General features: G+C 38.9%; 1 protein-coding gene across 1 annotated transcript in view; it reads right to left on the bottom strand.

The window, feature by feature from the left end:
- LOC135487857 (E3 ubiquitin-protein ligase HACE1-like) overlaps window positions 1-14,510 on the bottom strand; it is a 156,857-nt gene that overhangs the window by 2,251 nt on the left and 140,096 nt on the right. The gene's annotated exons all lie outside the window — the stretch shown is intronic.

Raw genomic sequence — 14,510 nt, 5'->3', positions numbered from 1 at the left:
GTCACATTCTTCTTCATCTGCCTGGAATGTAATGAAATAGTTGTGTATGAATATATAATCATGCCAATTGATGTGTGCTCAGACATAGCATATTCTTATCAATCATGTAGTTTTTGGTCCATGAGTCAGGGTTACTGCCCCTTTAAATTCTTGAAAGCAATAGACTGTATATTTCGCTGATTTTGTGGGATGCTATTCTAGGTCAATGTCATTCCATTTCGCTGAATGTAAATTGCCATGATATTGTTATTTTGAGAAGTTATCATTTGGCCTAATCCCACTCAGGCCGAATGAAAATCTTTTTAGGCAAAATGGGATGGTTATATTTCTTTGTAGGTGCATACTGATGTTATGCGCCAGGAGGGCCATGTGTGGACAAAGATGAATGAATAGGTGTACTTACTATTATAGTTGTTTCTGGAGTATTGCGGCAAAGAACACGCTCATTAAAGTGTTCTGTCTCAAGGTTTTCAATCTTGATGCGTTTGTTCAGGTGCTGCTCCTGAATTAGTTCGGCTTTTTCGTTCCACAACTTACATCGCAGGTTTTGAGTGTTGCCACCGGAAATGGTGATGTCTCGTCTACGCCAGTTTTTGTCCGACTTAATTGGGGAAACCTGATAAAGGATATTCATATTTCGTTTTAAATCATTGTATGTATGTACTATGGCATCGCAAAGCGGAATCAATTGAACATGATGAATAACACATGAACTTTAAAAAATTGTGCCCACAATTTTGGCTACAATGTTGCAACCTGTAACCTGGATGCAGTGTGCCTAAGGCTTCCGTCAGTTGATGATGGGGGTGTGCGGTCTTGCAGATTTTTCCCTGTGAACCAAAAAATTCTTGCCATCTTGTTTAGGGTTGACATAGTTTTTACAAGAGTTAACATGTTTTTAAATCTGTTGTAGTTAATATTTTTGGAAAGGCCTTCGCAATAAGCTTGTTGTATTTTTGGGAATGTAGTTATGTTTTTCAAAAATATTGTCATGTTTTCAGAAGATGTTGACTACTAGTACTTTATAATTCGTGGACACATGTCTTGAAATATTGATGTGTTTTTCATCACGTTGCATTGATTTTGCTTTGGCGTGCCATAATGAACAGGTGGTACAGGTATCAGTTATTGCGATGCATGACGAGGCAACTGAGAAACCTGAAAAACAGTAAGCATGCATGTGGGACATGTACAGTCACAGAAATGTTGACAATTCCAATGTCTGTTGATGGGTTTGCATGCAATTTTTTGTTTCTTCTATCAAGCATAAATGAAATAGAACTTGTCATTTGCATTTATCAATAGTTTGTTTCCTCTGTAGCCATGTTTATGTGCAACATCCCTGAATATCAGTTATGCACTATGGTCCATGTGTCTTGGTCTTGTTGGACCCTTGCACAATTTCTCACTTGACTATGACTTGTAGATGCACTGTCTATGAAAAAGTATTAAACGGATGTGAATTTACCTGTGTAATGGTTCCGTCAACTGTAAAGCGCACTTTGGTCTTCACAGGTGTTTTCAGAATAGTGTCCATGGATAATGTATCAGCGTGCAGGAACTTTGTAATCAATGCGTCATCTGGATCAAAAGGTTCCGTCGGGAAAACCTGTAATGTGGAATTTTGAATATTAGTGCAAATTGTTCAGTTTATATGCACCAAGACTGTAGTTTATTTGGTTTGTTTTGTTCTGACATGAAATAGGAATGGGTTGGACTATTGGTATGGCAACATCATGTTCTGTTACATCTTTCTGAGACAAAGTCTGTTTTAAAAAGTGGAATGTTTTCTTTTATAATGGAGACTTCTGGAATCTAGGGGCCATGTTGTGAATCCATGACAGGGTTATTTGATGTTTGTGGTGATATCTCTTTCTTTTCAGCAGTAATTCTTGCCAACAGTCAGTCTTGCTTTCGTGATTTATGAATGAGAGAGGAATGCATAACCTTGATTGAAGAGGATGATTATTGTTCTTACCTTTGTTGTGTTCATTTCCAGTTGAATAGTCCTGTTAATGTCATTTCTGGATGCGTTTGTTATGATGACAGTGGCGTTATTGGTGAGATGATTATTGAACGCTCCATTTGGCCAGTACATATCGTACAAACTCATTTGGTTCTGCTTAAGGGCCACTGTTGCGGCGGTTTTGGTCATGCGCGCGCTTGGTGTGTTGAGGATGCGCACTGTAATGGTGTTTGATCTGAAAGGAAGTGACAATCATTTAATTGTTATGGCATAAATGGCTGCTACAGATTAGGACAATTCACCATACAGTTATTCTTGGATAGTGGTAATTGTGGCGGTGAACTGGATGTATCAATCCAGTATAAAATTCACGAATGGTTGGTGAGAATGGCTGAATGGGGCAATTCGCTATATGATAATGTCATTCCCAGGGGAGAAGTGACAACTTGAGCATGTCTGGTATACTGCTGAAAACAGTGTAAGTCACCATATGCTATTGGCATCCTTCTAAAATTGCACTTGTACAACTACACGTACATATAATGTTAATGGGTGCTGGCGAAATCCAGTATGGGAGTGAAGTTCTTTTCAGTGACATTCATCCAAGCTGTAACGTGTATGCAAATTGTTTGTGAATTTTACATTCTGTTGAATGATGACGTTATACATAATTGGGGAGGTTCATATACGTACATTTTTGGGACAGTACTGCCAGTAGTACAATTGGCCATGATGTAGCTGATTTGTGCTGAAAAAGGAGAGTGTGTAGAATTAAATATATTTTCGAATTCTATAATAGATCTCCTAAGGCAGACGTTAATACATAGAGCTTCACGCTTCACTGCTCACGCCTCACGCTTCACGGTTCACTCGTGAAGTGAAGAATGACAAACGTATTTCAATGAGCCTTGTTACTTAGGCGTTATGTAACATGGCTCATTGAAACACCTCATTAATTCTTCGGTTCACGGGTGAACCGTGAAGCATGAGGCGTGAGGAGTGAAATGTGAAGCTCTATGTAACGTTTGCCTTAGAACTTATTTAGGAAGTTTGTCGATAGGCAGCTTTCCCAGAAGCACTGAGGTGACGGCGCATACACACTCATTGGTTGGAGGATAAAAGTGCATGCGCGATTTCCCATTGGTTTGGTGTTTCTTGGAAAGCCACCTATCGACCAACACACTAACTAAGAAGTAGGGATGTATAAGATACAAGTAAAAGGAATAGACCACTTTTGATAATGTAGACAGGTCACATGATTCAAATGAAACAAAGAAAGGTAACATTTTCGATAGATTTCCTCACATCAGTCAGAGGCGCGCAGTGCTACTCAAAACAAACCAACTTCTCAAGACCTTCAACATTGGCCAGTGCTCACAAAACGCACGCTTGCACATCATTCGATTGCTTTTTTTCCACTTGTCCCTCAAAGAGTTAAATGCGGATCAACACGAGCTTCTACAGAAATGACTGATCAACGATGGAGATTTCGACATTTGAGATATGCGGAATTTTTAACTCCAATACTAAAATGGGCATTTTTGTGTTGGGGTCTGTAGCAACTGTCAATCGAACCATGGCTGTGTTTGAACACTGGATGCCAGGTTCCCAAATAGTACTTGCTACGTATTCTGTTTTTTCAACACTGGATGCCAGGTTCCCAAGTACCGGTACTAGTACTTGCGAAGTATTTCATTTTGTTTCAAACACGTGTGACATTTTTGTTTGTGTATAAAATGAAATGAAATTAATGAGGATATTGGTTACAACATAGTCATAGGGTGTAAAATGTAGCATACTATATGTACTGTACTGGCCATTAGAATATACAGAAAGTGATTGACACGATTGACTGATGTGCAAGCATGTTTAGTCACCATATTTTGAAGTGTTTTGTGGTGGCCACCATTGCAATCATCTAGAAGTCGGTTTGTTTGGGCTACCTGCGCACCTCAAACTGGTGTGAGGAAAATGTATTTGCGCTTGGACATGTTAGAGTTTGAAATATCTGCAAGGCCTAAATTTCTTGGTGGTGAAAGAAGGTTGGGGCTGGAGGATCGACGAGGCTAGGCGTATGGAAGCGAGATGGATTCAGGGGCGTGGAGGGTGAGAGTGATGCCCAAGTGATGTTGTCTATGAAAGTTACAGGCTTGTGTTCCTAGGCTATACCTGTACAGGTCTACACAACAGTGCATGATGCATGGATGATGTGCACTCTGTCACATGGTGGTGTGCAATGTCAGAAGTGACTTTATATTTTGCTCTGTATGCCCAGAATTTTGTGGGGAATTGGAAAATTTGATATTTCATGCATGCTATAGTTCATGAACAATCAGATTGACACTGATTTCTGAGTTAGGGAGGGTTCCTGTGGTTGAATTTAGTCTTACCTTTCAGTGAATGAGATGAACCTTCTGTTAACTCTGCAATGGCAATGCTACCCTGCTGGAGTCTGACCTAATTGGCAATAGCCACTAGAGCCTCTAGCAATAAATGGTAGAGGGGTTTATACATTGCTGAAATTGATAAATGTGTGGTCATGGTCCCAATGTACTGTTAAAGGGAATCCCTCATGATAAATACAATGCCCTTCTCTGACCACAGAAGAATTTAAAGTTCCTATAAAGGAGATGGGGGCAGTGATATGGATTCCCAAAAAAACTTAGCAAAAATTGTTTTTCTTATATCTACATGACATTTTATACATTTTAGATTTAAAAAGGAAATTCTACATTTGTAATGAAAATCAGCCGGAAAATGCATAGGTCTAAAATGAAATGACCTTGAAAACAAGGTCAAATCCAAAAATGGTAAGACAAGCGATGCATCGTTGTTGGGGGTTTTTGCCATACAAAATGTATCCAAAATATTTCATTATGTAATATTGATAAGAGAGACATTGCACTTCCTACCTTTTCAGTTTTGGCCCCTTGGTGGCCAAGTCAATACTTTGATAAGGCCAAAATTCAATGTCGAAGGTTCTAGTTATAGGACGTTATAAGTACCAAGTTTCTTCTTCATAGCATTGGCGGTTGAGAAAGGTGGTATAGGGTTCACTCAAACGGTCAATTTACGCCATTTGACCTCTGCCACCTTGAAAGTAGGTGAAATCCAAAAATCGTATGACATCGGATGTAACCTTGCCAGAGGTCCCTACCATAAAAATTTCATCAAAAACAATTCGCTAATAAGCAGGCTTAATTGCACTTCTTACTTTTTTCATTTTCGCCCCCTAGTGGCCAAGTGAAGAATCAGATCGGGCCAAAATTCAGCACCAGAGATTATCTGATACAGGGGGTTATATGTACCAAGTTTCAAGTTCATAGCTTTGGCGGTTGAGAAACGTGCCATAGTTGATACACTGAAACAGCCAATTTACGCCATTTGATTTCTGTGGCCTTGTAAAGTAGGTCAAATTAAAAACCCGTATGATATATGATGTATCCTTGCTATGTCGAGAACCTACATGTACCTCAAAAGTTTTATCGAAAACAAGTCATTAATATTGCGTGATATCACACTTTTTAGATATCCACATTTGGCCCCCAGGCATGTGGTTGAGTTGAGAATCAGAACGGTCCGAAATTTAGTGTAACAGGTCATCTGACATATGGGGTCCTGTGTACAAAGTTTCAAGTTCATAGGCCTAGCAGTTAAGAAATGTGCCAGGATACGACGACGGACGACATTGATGGACGACCACGGACACTGCGGTAGCGAACTGTTGATTAGTACTGTACGAGAATTGGTGATATGTATTGTAGGAGGCGTACTGATACATGTAAATTGAATGGCTAGAAATAGGACAGGGCGGTATATATTAGTTTATGATCTGACCAATAATTGTCAATGACATCAACAAGTTCAATATTGTGTGATAAAGCAGTGTTGGTGAAGACTAGGTCTAACTTTGAGTTGAAATCTGTGGTGTTTTTTGTCATGTGCTGTGTGAAATTAAATCCTTGCAGCATGTAGGTTTCTAATTTGGCATTGTAGTTTTCAGTATTGGCTATTGACTTCATGTTGAAATCGCCCATGATTATGTACCTTTCAGATGGTTCATACATTGAGAGGCAGTCTTGTAGTCTATAGACCAGGTTTTGAAATGTGCAATTTGGTGCTGTATAGATTGCAATGACATGGATGACTGTGTTTGAGTCTTTTGGATGGATGCAAAGAGATATAGATTCAAAGTCATTGGTGGTAATAAATTGTTTCTCCATTATTCTGATATGATTTTTCACATAAATCATTAGTCCGTGAGGTGGTCTTTGCATGGTGTTGGCAGCATTTTGGTCATTGCGCACAAGCTGGAAGTCAGTGATGGAATAGTTGTTGTTGGTATCAGTTGGTTTTAAACGTGTTTCTGCTAATGCAACAATAGATGCAGCAGTTATGTTTGGATCCGGTTTTAAATCATTAAAATGCGCGTGGACAGATCTAGCATTGTGGTAGACAATTTTCAGTAGATTTGATGGCTGGTAAGACAGGGTAGTTTGTATTATTTGATGATTTGACCAAGTCTGGTTAACTGTGTGCAGCGAGTCGATGTACTCGGAATTCAATTGATTGGTGAACACTAAATCTAATTCTGCATGTGGACACTTGTAAACTTTTTTCTTTTTTTTCGCGCTTGTTTCTTCATCCAATTTATAACCGGTAAACATACCATTATCTGATTGTGTAAACAGATGTTCATCCCTTTTGGATTGTTTTGGCAGACCTTTTGTGGTTGGTTCTCCAATATATTGTTCAAATTGATATCTCTGCATCATGATGGTTTCCAAGTCGTTCTGGTACATGTTGACCATTATCTTGTTTGCTTTCCCTGAATCTGGATCATTAGCTAGTACTGGCTTGTCAATGTTATTGAAATTTCCAATGATAAAGAATCTCTCTAATTGTTGGTAGGGCAAAAGGCAAGTATGGAAATTATTGATTAGTTTTGACCATGTGGAATTTGGATACACGTTTATGAAAAGGACATAGTATTGTTCGCATGAGTTAGATTGCGGAGGCTGTAAGTGTAGGAGGATTGTTTCAAAAGTGTCTGTTCGATCAGTTGTCGTTTCCAAGACAGTAATGTCATTTTTTATATATAGCATCAGTCCATGCATTGGTCTCACGATATTGTCTGTCGGTGGGTGATCATTACGTACAAGTTTGAAATTTGGTAAGACATATGTTTCAGAGTGATCAGATTGTTTCAACCGAGAATTTGCAAGTGCAATGACGGACGCTGTTGTGATGGTTTGATTTTTTTTAATCTCATCAAAATGATCATACACTGATGCAGCATCATTGAAGACAATGGCAAGTTCTTTTCCCTGATAGACAGGTGTGTAGCACAACGAGAGTTTGTTTTTCTGTTTCATTAATCTCATGTACTTGATCACTTTGGATGATTGTGAAATGGCCTGTTCATTGAGGTCAAGGATGTATAGGTCATCTATGGATCGGACTCGACTTAAAGCAACATAATGTGAATGTTTCATTAAATTTGTTGGTGTTGTTTGCAGTACTTGGTTAGTGTTCATGTTAACCACAAGCTTTTTGAATGTGCCCCCTTGTGCAGAGTGAACCGTTCTGGCATTGCTGGGTTTCAAGGGAAATTGACTTCTCATAATGGTATGATGTTTTCCCCATAAGAATTGTCGCTTGACAGCAAATATAGGTGTCCATGATTTGTCGATGTGGTCTGAGTAAAGGGAGCGATTGGTTGCTCTTCTTTGTTGTCCAATCTTTGTTTCTTCAAATTGAACCCATATAATGGACGGATTTTTAACAACGTCTTTAAATTCTATATATTTGACAATGCAGGATGAGCCATTTACTATGCCGTCTTCTATATCGGAGTTAATTGTTGTTGAATATGTGAGGGAAACAGCAATGTTGAGTGTCCTTTGGAGGTTTGCAGAGGCTTTGTATGTTTCTATTGTTTTTAGGCTGTCATATATCTTTTGTTTTTGTTTTTCTGAAACATTTGTTATGAGAACATCGTGTGCATCAATTGTTACTTTCGTTGTAGTTGCTTTATCGAAAAGTTTATTGTTATGAGCATCAACTAATCTATTAAGCAAGAATATGTGTGGTACATCTTCAGGATAATTTGGATCATTTTGGGTAATCATGCGAGTTTTTAATGGGGTCAAGTCATCTTGTGTTTGTTTTCCTGTTCTTAGTCTATTTAAGATGTTTGCAAATGTCATGTCACCTTGTTGCCTCATTATTTGATCAAGTTCGTACACAAAAAAGTATTCTTGCCAAAAATTACCTGCCAAGTAGGCATTTGGTGCATTTGAATCTTCAAACACATAACTGTCAAAACATGGTTGCAGTTGATACATATCACCAATAGCAAGGACATGTATTCCTCCAAATAGGTTCTTGTTGTCTAAAATGTCCGTTAGTCTCTGATGAATGAAGGAGAACATACCGCAGCCAACCATAGATATCTCATCGATGATAAGGACTTTTAAGTGCCTATATTTAGCTCGTAGTGTATTTAGTTTTTCTTGTACCAGGGGTATGTAGTCTGCTTTGAAATTCTTTTTGAATGGTATACTAAATGCTGAGTGTATTGTAGAGCCTTCGACAACATACGCTGCATATCCACTGGGAGCTATTATTTGTATGCGTAGATCTTCTGGATTCTGACCTTCTTCGGAACATAAGTGTCTTAGCATAAATTGATATAGGGCTTTAACGACTTGTGATTTGCCAACTCCTGCCCCGCCTGTTAGAAAAGTACACAGTTGATCATCACTGGTTTTCAATCTTTGTACAATATGTGTGAAAAACTCTCTTTGTTTATGGTTCAAAGTTCGAAGCAAATCTTTGTACTGATCATCTGGCAATCTTTTACCGATCAATTCAATTTCCTGACCTGGTGGACGAACAGAAATACCAATGTCTTGGCCAATGTCATAGGTCTTCTGATTATTTGCACGCTCAGGGTCAAAGAATAAGCATTCGCTACTTTGGATAGTGTCATCAATTTCATCTTGCTCAATGATATTGCCTTCTTCTGCTTGGGCAATAGCTTCTTGTAACTCGTCAATGTTCTGTTCATACTGTCTTCGTTTGGCTTCAATAGGTGTAGCCGTTTTCAGGTAGTTGTAATGCTGTTCATAAGTTTCAAAATCCCCCAGCAAGTTGTTTTCAGACGTCATCCAAGGGTGAAACAGTAATATTCTCTCTCTATAATAAGCTTCAGAATCGTTGTCTTTATTGAATTTGACATATCTGATGACCTTAGGTTTATTTCTCTTTGTTATTTTCATGCCACTCTTTGTGACGTAGGATTTTTCTATGCTAAAATCATGGTCCTCATCTCTTTTGTCAACATGTTTTGAAATTGTTTGGTCATCAAGCTCACTGGAATCATCAGAAGGGTAATCATCTAAATTGTCTTGAAAGAGATCATCATCATGTTCAGTTTTTGGATATGTAATGGTGAAGCAGGCCACATAATCAGCAAGGCAATATTTTCGAAGGCAAAGTGGTCTTTTAGCATAGAGACCGATGTTTCCAAGAGTCTGTACATCAGTTGATTTTGGTGACAATTTCTCTAATTTGTCTCGGTCTTTTAAGATAAATGGGCGTTCCTCAGGTGTATTGGTATTTATGAAGACCACATCTCGTGAACAGCGCGTCATTGGCATTTGTAGTACAAGATATGCTGCCTCTTGTGCTCCTGTTTCAACAGAATTGAGAAATTTGTTTCCCATGTGGCGAACAGCATGTCGGAGTTCCATCTTGTCTGCCTTCGCTTCTTTGGATGCGGTGTCAAGAAGAGCACTCATTCCTTTTTGGGATTTACAGGTATATGCAATGATGTAGACTGCTACAGCATATCCATCGAGAATGAATTGAATGTCATGGTTAGCTTGCCAGGCACCAAGTAAGTGCTTCATGTATGGATTGATACGGATTTCTGGAGGTTCTCTTTTTAGGAATACTTTTGGACATTTTAGGGATGACCGAATGCTTTTGATATACTCATCTTCTGCCATTTGTAACTGTGTAAGAAATTCATCAAACGTGAGAACAACATCTTTTCCGTCACCCATTTCATTCAAAGTCTCATTAATTCTGGTGAAATTTGCCCTGTATTTTTTCAAAAATTCTTCATCGATATCTGGATCAAGTGGTTCCAGAATTCTTGTCCTTCTCATTGGTGGCATTGGATATCCAAACCTGCACACTGGATGCTTACCTTTTCTGCATGTCTTCGAATGTTTGTGGTATTGTAATGCAAGGAATGGTTTATCTGATTCATTGACATTTGCTGATACGCTAATTAAAGAATCAATGTAGTTCACAACTTCCTCTTCAGAGGCTGAGCCATATTTTGGTGCACCTTCTATCCATAGAGCCATATGTACATGTGGGCTACCTCTATTCTGAAATTCCACCCTATAAAAGCTGTCATTAATTTCACCGCCCAGTGGGTAATGTGGTCCTTTCAAAACAATTTTCATGAATTGCTGAAATCTATGATCGAAATATCTAGCACAGGTTACAGGATCAGCACTAAGCAGTCGGCTTCTTGTTTGCCAGTTAAACTGTTCTATTTGTTCATCAGTATAATCAACTTTGTCAATTAACAGGCCGAGTGTCTTAAGGAGTGGTGACCATCTTGTATCAGCAGCTGACAAAGACATGAACAGAGTTGGTATTCCGAGTTGTCGTATCATAGCGAAAACTTCTTTCTTCTTGTTTTCGAGGTAGGGTGGGGAATTGCGTATGGTTCTGAATATATAAAAGCCTTCATCTAAGCGAACAATATTATCTCGAACGTCGCTGTTTAACACGTCTTCGGCTGTGTAAGCTTTTCCTTTGGTTTTGCAACGCCGGACAGCTAACTTCACTTTATCAGATATTTGTTTGATTTGTATCTTCTTCAATTTAAAGAAAAGATTAGGAATATTCTGGGAAACTCGGCGATCTACGGATCTCAATTCATATTTGCTGATATCACTATAGTGCACTGGTATGTCATTTTCAGATCTACCATTTCCACAAAATATTGTTGGGAATGAAAGGTATTCTGCATTACTATCTTGAAATATGCTTAGTGGTCTTTGGCCTTCTCCAGGGGCAAATATGTATTCCTGAGGTTGAGCAACTTCCGGAGCATCGAGCATCGTATCCATGTTGCCAGATGTTCTTTCTGTTTCGTCGACTTCACTGAAATGATCGCTATCATCATCGGTGTCATTATCATTAGTTTTATCCTCTGTATTGGAGGCAATGTGATTGTCAATATGAGGTGTACTATTTTGACTGTTCTTTTTCAGTTGGGACGTGCTTGGCACAGATGAACAATCTGTTGAGTCAGCACTAAAAAATATGTCTTTGCTGTCTTCAGTGATCTTCTCAAAATTGACAATACCATCTTGATCTTGTTTCAATAACTGTGAAGTGCTTGGGCGAGGCTCTGATCCTGCTGTGTCAACAAATTCTGACATGGCTCCAGAGTGTTGCTGCTGTAAGGATTCTCTCCAAATGTTGTGGTCAGTGATATCTTTGTAAAGAGGACCATTGTCTTTTAACCACTTCAGAGCATTTAGTACTTTCGTAGGTCTGATATTTTCAATAAATTCATTGGTTTTGTATTGCATTCGCCTTTTTAGTTTCACTGGGATGGTTTCCATATCAGATAAATTTCTAGGTAGAGACCTAACTGTTGTTGACAAATCTACTGGGACATTGACTACATTGCCTCTCACCATCTTCTGCCCACCAACTGGAAGTTCTCTCATTTGCATGAACGGGATGCGTAATGATATAAGTCTTTCTTCCAACTGGTGCAATTCCAGTTCTGGTGGTTTCTCTTTTACTTTGAAGCCAACATTGTTTGCAATTGACAATTTTGGGATTTTCCCTTTACTGACGGAATCTCGGCAAGTTCGGCAGATCCATTCTTTGTTGTCAACAGAAATATATCCAGTCTTACATTGTGCTAACAAATCTTGTTGTGCCGTTGATAAACTAGCTCTTTTGATATCAATGACAGAATCTTTAAACCATGTTTGATGGCAACAAGTGCAAACATAAAGGGGACCAATCTTAATTTTTTGATGAAATTTGTCGATGCATTTGTGAATGTTGGAACCATACTCATTTTTTTGTCGTAATGTTTTTTCTACAGACTGGTAATTGGTGTTTGCCCTAGATATCTTTTTCTGCATTCTATTGGATAGCATTTCTTGCTGTCTATATTCGCGATCACTTGAGCGTTTAAATCGTTTTCTTTCTCTTTCAATTTCTTGGAATTCCTCTGCACATCTGGATTTCCTTTTTCTCGATACATCATTATTTTGTTCAATGGAATATATTTTTGGATCGCTACGACGTTTTTGTTTGTTTGTTCTTTCTTTGACTCTGACTTCGTGATTTTGCCGAACATGTTGCTTTCTTTTTAATTCTTTGTTTTTATAATCTGGATCAGTGCGCAGTTTCCGTTTGCTTGGTGTGCCTCTTTTATTTTCCTTAATTCTATAGTCTCGATCAGTACGAAGCTGTTGCTTACTTTTGACCTCTTTGGCTTTGTAATCTGGATCAGCACGGACCCGTTGCTTACTTTTGACCTCTTTGGCTTTGTAATGTGGATCAGCACGGACCTGTTGCTTACTTTTGACCTCCTTGGCTTTGTGATCTGGATTAGCACGATCCCGTTGCTTACTTTTCACCTCCTTCGCTTTGTAATCAGGATCAGCACGAACCCGTTGTTTACTTTTCACCTCCTTCGCTTTGTAATCAGGATCAGCACGAACCCGTTGCTTACTTTTCACCTCCTTCGCTTTGTAATCAGGATCAGCACGAACCCGTTGCTTACTTTTCACCTCCTTCGCTTTGTAATCAGGATCAGCACGAACCCGTTGCTTACTTTTCACCTCCTTCGCTTTGTAATCAGGATCAGCACGAACCCGTTGCTTACTTTTCACCTCCTTCGCTTTGTAATCAGGATCAGCACGAACCCGTTGCTTACTTTTCACCTCCTTCGCTTTGTAATCAGGATCAGCACGAACCCGTTGCTTACTTTTCACCTCCTTCGCTTTGTAATCAGGATCAGCACGAACCCGTTGCTTACTTTTCACCTCCTTCGCTTTGTAATCAGGATCAGCACGAACCCGTTGCTTACTTTTCACCTCCTTCGCTTTGTATTCAGGATCAGCACGAACCCGTTGCTTACTTTTCACCTCCTTCGCTTTGTAATCAGGATCAGCACGAACCCGTTGCTTACTTTTCACCTCCTTTGCTTTATAATCTGGATTAGTACGAACCCGCTGCTTACTTTTGACCTCCTTGGCTTTATAATCTGGATTAGCACGAATCCGCTGCATACTTCTGACCTCCTTGGCTTGATAATCTGGATCAGCACGCAGTTTCTGTTTGCTTGATGTTCCTCTTTCATTTTCTTTAATTCTATAGTCTTGGTCAGCACGAACGTGTTGCTTCCTTTTGAATTCCTTGGCTTTATAATCTGGATTAGTACGTTTCTGATGTATGTACGCCCTCATTTTCGCTTTCTTCCTTTCATGTTTTTCGTTCTGATCCATAAAATATGTCGCAAGATGATCTAACTGTGGTTCCTCACAATTTGATGATAATCGTTCTTTGATTGAAGTGGCACTATTCGAAGCATTTACAGAGGGAGTTGTACAGTCACTAGGATAGACTATTGTCTCAGTCATGCATTCATTTTCTGAAATTGCTGTATGCGCAGGTGTCTTCAAAATATTTGATTGGTTTTTTTTCTTATCATCAGAATGGTTAATTTGTGCATCTTTTTTTCCAATCTTTTTTGGAACAGTGGTTGTTGAAGGTACAGTGGTATTTGTGGTGCTTACCGGTAGGCTTAAATGGAGTGGATCACGTTGTCTATTCAGTGCCAATCGAAAGGCTTTTGATGTGAGGATACTAACTTTGAAGAAAGTCACTTCAAAAAGAATTTGATGCAAGTCATTAGCATATTTGTTTATATAACACTGAAGTTGAGAGTCATCACTAAAGCTTAACAATACTGATGTTCCATCCGGAACTTGGTTACCATGCTTGTCTCTGCTATGAGAGTCAAAGAGATAATAAGCATTTTCATGAAACATCACTGCAAATGCATTGTATCCAATAATCAAGATTGCTCCAGTGCAAGTTGTGATGTGATCAACAGCACTTTGAAGGGACAAGTTTGGCAACTCCACTGTTGTTTCGTGTAAAATCACATTTACTGTTGAGCCAAGCCGCTTCAATTTGAAATGTTCATTAAAACATTGGATTAATGGAGGCAATTCGTCAACTGCAAGGTAACTGACATTGTTGAAACTCCTATACAACATGTCGCCATTCATCAAGATGTCATTCAAATCATTTGATACCCAATGCAAAGGTGAAATGACAAGTGAATACATCAGTGAGGTCACTGCATTTGCAACACATTGTTTACCAACAGAGTCGGAAGAAAAGAAGTGGTGATCTCCTTGGTGGAAATGACCTTGGACAACTCGATTTATTTGTGGATTATCCATTGGTCCAGGAT

The sequence above is a fragment of the Lineus longissimus genome, chromosome 5, assembly GCF_910592395.1.
Source record: "Lineus longissimus chromosome 5, tnLinLong1.2, whole genome shotgun sequence".
NCBI lineage: Eukaryota > Metazoa > Nemertea > Pilidiophora > Heteronemertea > Lineidae > Lineus > Lineus longissimus.
The sequence above is the reverse complement of the archived record's forward strand: the minus strand, read 5'-3'. Positions and strand labels throughout refer to the sequence as shown.